Below are 6,932 nucleotides of genomic sequence, written 5' to 3'. Positions count from 1 at the left end.
AAATATTTTGAACTTCAAAAGGCCATATCTTCCAAACCATTTGGCCAAATTGGGTGGGGTTTTTTGCTACAAGTCACATTTGATGCCCTCTTTCCAAATATGTCATCACAATTTACCAAAACCTCACCAATCAAAATGGCACTTTTTGAAGTGACTTGAATTATTTCAAGTGAAGTGAAAAAATGAGTTTTCAAAATAACCAATTCCAACCACTTTTACCAATTGAGAATGATCAGAAATTGCATTTTGGATATGTTTGAGGCCCAAATTCGCAGTTGTACACACACACCTTGCCATTTGAGTGAAAATTGGTCAATTAGCAAAAACACACTTCATTAGCAATTTGGATTACCATTTCCATTAACCAGCTAATACAAACCTTAAGCAGCATATATATTCATCATTTTCTCTCTGAAAAAACCCTAGCAGCACACTTTCACCAAAACAGACCAAAACTCTTTTTCTCTCAAATCTTCATTTTTGGACATTGGAACTTTTTCTTGCTGAAAACTTCAAGGAGCTCGAATTGGTTTGTTTTGCCATCATATACCAACTATTTGGAAGCTAGTGCAAGCATCATATTCCATCTGCAAGGCCATTTTTCACACTGTTTCATTAAAGCCTCCTCACATGGCAGATCTGATTTGAAGTCATTTCAAGGATAGCTGAGCCAAATTCCTTCAACCATTCATCATCTGGAGCTTGAAGCTTCATCTGTTTCGAGCATTTGCAACCAAACAACAACTACATCACAACTGTTCTTCAAATCAAGTATAAATTCGACCTTAACCATTTACTAAACCATGCTATGCTTTGTATAGGTCTTACTTTGCTGGTCATTCTGAAACTTAAATCGTGCAAAATGGTTGTTTATTGAGTGAGAAATTTGGTTTTAAAGTTTGATGTTCATTGTTGTTTTTGCATGATTCCTCTTTGTTAACTCGATTTAGAGAAAATGAATGTTATAATGTTGATGTGCATTGCTTGATGGTTCTAATGCTATGCTTATTGTTCATTTCTGGGCAAAAAAATTTTTTCACGATTGCTGAGGAAGATGATGATGTCCTGTAGCTCGAAACCCTAATTCCTCTTAAACCCAGAAATTGTGTTTGGCTGTTGAAGCGTGTTTTGCATGAAGATGCACTGTTTCATTAACATGAAACCAACCCCCGGCCAACACGTCACTAAGTGAAACGCAGAGTTTCACTTAGTGACCACCAATATTACCAAATTGCCACCGGTTCCTATTAATTTCATTTTAATCATTTTAATTCTCAATATTTATTTCATTTTTGTGACCAATCTTTGAAAAATCATATCACACTCATTTTTGAACCAAAATTCATGAGACTTTTTGCAAAATGTTCATCTCAATCTCCAGTTTTTTATCATATTTTTTCCAGATTTTTGGCATGGATGGATTTTTAATGGTGCTAGGGTTTTGTTCATGTGTCCATATTTTGTACACTTTGCCAAACCAATTGTGAAATGATGATACTTTATCCAATGCCTTTGAAATTTTTTGAGCATAAACTAGACACATTCATGGTGATTTTGGTGTAGAGTTTGTGAATTTATCATTGCTGGTTTGTGAGTTATGATTTTTTGAATTAGGGTTTGACAATTTGTGTCACACCATTGATGTCCAACTTCATGATTTTCATTACCATGCTTCTTGAACTCAAATTGTCTTGAATTTTTGCATGAATTTACTTATGGATGTCTAGTTTACATGTGATTTTTTGTGGAATTATTGATGGCATTTCCTAATTGTTTGGGATTTTCTCCCCTGTTTGATCATATGTTGACTTTTTGTGACACATCATCTCATATTGTTTGTGAAATTCTCATACTTAATTGGATGAACTTGAAATTTGACATGTGATTAGTAGACATCTTAAGCTTTGTCATGGTTTTGATCCCATTCATTTCTCATATGTTGTCACGGATTTATGATTTATTGAAGTTGGTACATGTTTGGTTGACTTCTTTGAGCATGCTTAAACTTGTTTTGACTTTCTGATTTTCATTGACCAACTTCCCTTTGTCCAAATGAGCTGAAATTTGGTATGCATATCATATTATGGTTTATGTTTGATCATGAATTATTTGATGATTTATTGAAATGTTTATGATTGGTTTTGAGTTAAGTCTTGCTGTTGACTTCTATGAGCTTCTATATGCCATGCCTTGACCTAATTTGCTTATGAAATGATGATGGTGAATGATATGAATGTGGAACCAATTGAGTTTGTTTCTTGATTGTTTGAACTTGATTTTGGACACTTGTCACTTGCTGTTTTGACTTTCTTATCTCTTTTTGACCCTAGGCTTGTCCTAGTGGTCATGTTGCTCATGTTTAAGTTTGTTGTTTCAGGTTAAGCAACAAATACCCAAAGAGATCAATACAAATTGATTGAGCTTGATTGATTATCATGGCTAACTTGTTTGTTTTGTAGGTTGCTTGGCTCACATGCTTTGAGCCTTGTGCATTGCACATTTAACTGATTGTGTTGACTGTTGATCCCTATCTTATTTTGGTTTGACTTTGAGTTGTGTACTGATTCTGTTTGACTGGTTTCAGGTACCCTTAGTTGCTTAGTTCTTTAAGAACTTGCTTTGCTTTGCTTTAATAGCAATTTGCATTGAGGTATAATTCCTTATCTTCATGTAGTCTGGAAGACCTGGCCTGTTATTTGGCCAGGCAACTGTCTGAAGTCCTCCTTAAGAGGCAATGCTTGTGTGTGTTTTCATTTGTCCCAAGCAGGAAAAGTCCTTCAAGTAAGGCAATTGGTAGACAAAAGAGATATGCAACCTATCTCCTACTATTCTTTGAGTCACTCACATTGCTCACACTACTTGTGTTTGATGCATGTTGAGTAAATACCCAAGATCTATCGAGTCAATAACTTGTGGAGAGAGTTCCATCTTTCTGAACTCCCACACCTTCTGATATTCAAATGCTCTCCCTGGCCAGGGATAAGAGCAATGAGGCACACCCCTCATATCCTTTCATCTGCTTCACCTTAGCCCCTCAATGGCAAGGTTAAGAGCGCCACTAACCTTATTCCAGTTGGCTTCAATGCCTAACTCTTTTGTGTGAGCCTGATTGTTTGGTTATAGTGTGTGCTGAATGACTTTAATTGATTGATTGCTCACTTCATATACACATGTTTTGCTTGCATGCTTTATGCATTTATCATCATTAATTGCTCATTAGTGCATGATCATTTCATTTGTCTCTGTGACATATCCTTGTTGATTGCCCATTGAGGACAATTGTAAGACCATCCTTTGGCCATTGTTCCTATGATATGGAAGTGAGTATAAGACCATCTCATTGGCCACTCATCTTCTCTTTGCTTGATGCATATGCATTTGTTTGATTTATGTGAGGATGCAACTGTAAGTCCCTGCAAGTTGGCATTTGCTTTCCTATGATCATATGTTGGATATTGGTATAAGCCCAGACAGATTGGCATCCGGTATCCAAGTTTCGTTTTGTTTTAGGAGATTGGAATAAGTCCATCTATTGGCTTCCGACATCCTTATTTCTTTGTTTAGGAGATTGGTGTAAATCCATCTATTGGTATCCGGTATCCGCTTTTGTTTGTGAGATTGGAGTAAGACCATTGAGTGGCATCCGGTATCATTTGTTTGCTTATTTTGTTATTGCTCATTGCCTATTCCAAAGGACACACTTGAGTCATCTTCAATATGATCTCAAGAGGTGAACCTTCTAAGAAGTTTTACAATCCATCTTCATCCATTCATCTCCATTATGTCCTAAACCTTTTCACACATCACTTTCAAACTTGAGATAGATATTGTGCAAACATCTTCATGTTTTCAAATCAAAAACCTGGACCCCAAGTCCTTGACCTTTTTTTCAACTCCATTTCATAATACTTCTTTTGAATCAATCTTAATCATACTTTGACCCTACTTTCATAAATCACAATCAATTAACCTCACCCATTCAATTGTTTTGGCTTTGTCCATTGTTAATCTTTTCATGCATTAGCCATAGGTTTCAATTATCATTGTGGTTGATGTGAACCTCACCCTATCCTTAGTGAGTCGACTATAAGACTTCCGTACTGAAAACAGGGTTAACCCCTCTAGTACGTCGAAGCTATCCTCGCATGGTGGAGGTTGGTCTTGGTCGAGTTTTCTCCCATTGATAATGAAGAGCGTCAGTGCTATTGTTTAAAATCGAATCCACTAACTTTTGGAAATCTTTTAGCCGAACTACGGCGTTTTGATCCTTACCTTTGATGGAAGGTACGTAGGCAACGGGTTCATCCGTTCGAACACAAAAACAATAAAAAATTGTATATTCTTTTCTCACCATCCCAATCATGTTTGCACAATAATATTTCAAAACAAATAACAATTTTATACAACAAGTGTGAAAAGGGCTCCCTAGGAGTACCTAGGACGTAGTGGGTGCCTCACACCTTCCCATTGCGTAATTTACCCCTTACCCAGACTCTCTGATCTTTTTATTAGTTTTCTACGTGTAAAACTTCTTAGGCTTTTGTTCGCTTTTTAGCCAGTCCTTTGGATAAATAAAAGTGCGGTGGCGACTCGAATTCATTGTATGCTTTGCTTATGGTTTAATCAATAAATCATATAGTGACGAATACACCGCTACATTATGCATATATGTGGAGTTTATGTATGATGAATGCTAACAAAACAGACATATCTAACACAAACAGGTCCAAGAATCAATGAACAAATATCCGGTACTACATCTCAAGAGAGAAAGCCAGGCCCAGTGGAGAACATCCAATCTGATGGAGGCAAGAGATACCAGGAAACAAAGATCTCTACAGGGGGATGAACATCAGTTATTCTAGCTGGGGACAGGATCATCGCACAGATAAAATCTTCCGTAGAAGCAACTATTCTGGGGATATTATCAAAGGGGAGGATGGATCTCTGTGGGGAACAACCACCAATCAGAAGCTTCCAAGGTCACCACCAAATACTGCACTACCAAAGAGATCACATCTGCTGAGGAGGAAAGATTACTACTCTGCTGAAGGAAAGAGAGATGAATATCTTTACCAAACAACTCTGCTCGGGAGAAAAACCCACAAAAGGCTCTGGAGAAAGAGGATACAAGCATGCCAGGAATATGAACAAATGTCTTACCCTGTTGGGAATCATACTATATTTGGGAGAGCACTGAAGACCTCCTAAGTATCCTTTTATCATTGTGAATGTTCGCTTGGTTTACAACAAGTTATGAAAAATTTATTTGTTTAAAACAACGATATTTCTCAATTAAAACATGCCAAACGTTTGTTGAATAGAAACAAATAAGAGTGTAAATAATTGGATAAAGGTTCAAATTTATTTGATGGAATGGTAGTCTGCAAATGGCAAGACTCCATAGATCTTTACAAATTTGAAATTGGTGATATATATTGGAAAAGGGCTACATTGAACATAATGACCATTTCTCCACCAACTCTGAATCCGATGTATTTGAAGCTTCAGTTGACATTGACTGAGCGAAAATCTCTGGCAGATGACCAATTGTAGAACAAAGCTTTGTCAGGATGCAGTTACTTGCCAAATCCCTAATTTTTGCCTAGGTTTCCCCAGGGTGAGGTACTCAATTTAGCGGGATACATATTTATTTTTTATGTCTCAAACTTTTGCCTGGATCGCCCTTTGAGGTTTTCAATCCACCGAGACGCTCATTTTTTCCTAAGCCGCCCTTTCGGGTTTTCAACTTAGCGAGCTATTCTGTTTTTATTTTAGGCAAAGTACTTCTTGAATGCATCTGAATTCACAGGACGAGTGAAATCCTCCCCATCCATAGTTGTAAGTATCAAAGCACCGCCTGAAAAGGCTCTCTTAACAACATATGGACCTTCATAGTTTGGAGTCCACTTTCCCCTAGAATCGGGCGTGAAAGACAAAACTTTCTTGAGCACAAGGTCACCCTCTCGGAACACACGAGGTTTGACCTTCCTATCAAAGGCTTTCTTCATCCTTTGCTGATATAAGTGACCATGGCACATGCCAGTCTATCTCTTTTCTTCTATCAAACTCAGTTGGTCATAACGACTCTGAACCCATTCAACATCAGTCAACTTGGCTTCTATCAAAACTCTCATTTATGGGATCTCCACCTTTACTGGGAGCACAACCTCCACGTCGTAAACAAGAGAGAAAGGGGTTGCCCCTGTTGAAGTGCGGACAGATGTACGGTATCCATGCAAGGCAAATGGCAGCATCTCATGCCAATCCTTATATGTAACAACCATCTTCTGGATAATCTTCTTGATATTCTTATTAGCAGCTTCAACAACCCCATTCATCTTGGGTCTATAAGGGGAAGAATTATGATGTGCAATCTTGAACTCGCTACACAACTCTTTCATCATCTTGTTGTTCAAGTTAGATCCATTATCAGTAATGATCTTGTCTGGCACACCATATCGGCATATGAGTTGATTCTTGATAAACTTCACAACCACCAGCCTGGTCACGTTTTCATATGATGCCGCTTCAACCAACTTGATGAAGTAATCAATTTCTACGAGAATAAATATGTGAGCATTCGACGCTTTCGGCTCTATCATGCCAATCATGTCAATTCCCCACATGGAGAAGGGTCATGGTGATGAAATTACATTCAGAAGTGTCGGGGGAATATGAATCTTATCCACATAAATCTGACACTTATGGCATTTCTTCATATATTTGCAGCAGTCAGACTCCATTGTCAGCCAATAGTAGCCTCCTCTCAACATCTTTCTAGCCATGGCATGTCCATTGGAATGAGTACCAAATGAACCTTCATGGACCTCCGTCATTAACAGGTCTGTTTCATGTCTATCCACGCATCTGAGTAGAACCATGTCAAAGTTTCTCTTATAAAGCACATCGCCCTTGAGGTAGAAACTTCC

Source organism: Lathyrus oleraceus, chromosome 7, assembly GCF_024323335.1.
Source record: "Lathyrus oleraceus cultivar Zhongwan6 chromosome 7, CAAS_Psat_ZW6_1.0, whole genome shotgun sequence".
NCBI classification, from domain to species: domain Eukaryota; kingdom Viridiplantae; phylum Streptophyta; class Magnoliopsida; order Fabales; family Fabaceae; genus Lathyrus; species Lathyrus oleraceus.
The sequence above is the reverse complement of the archived record's forward strand: the minus strand, read 5'-3'. Positions refer to the sequence as shown.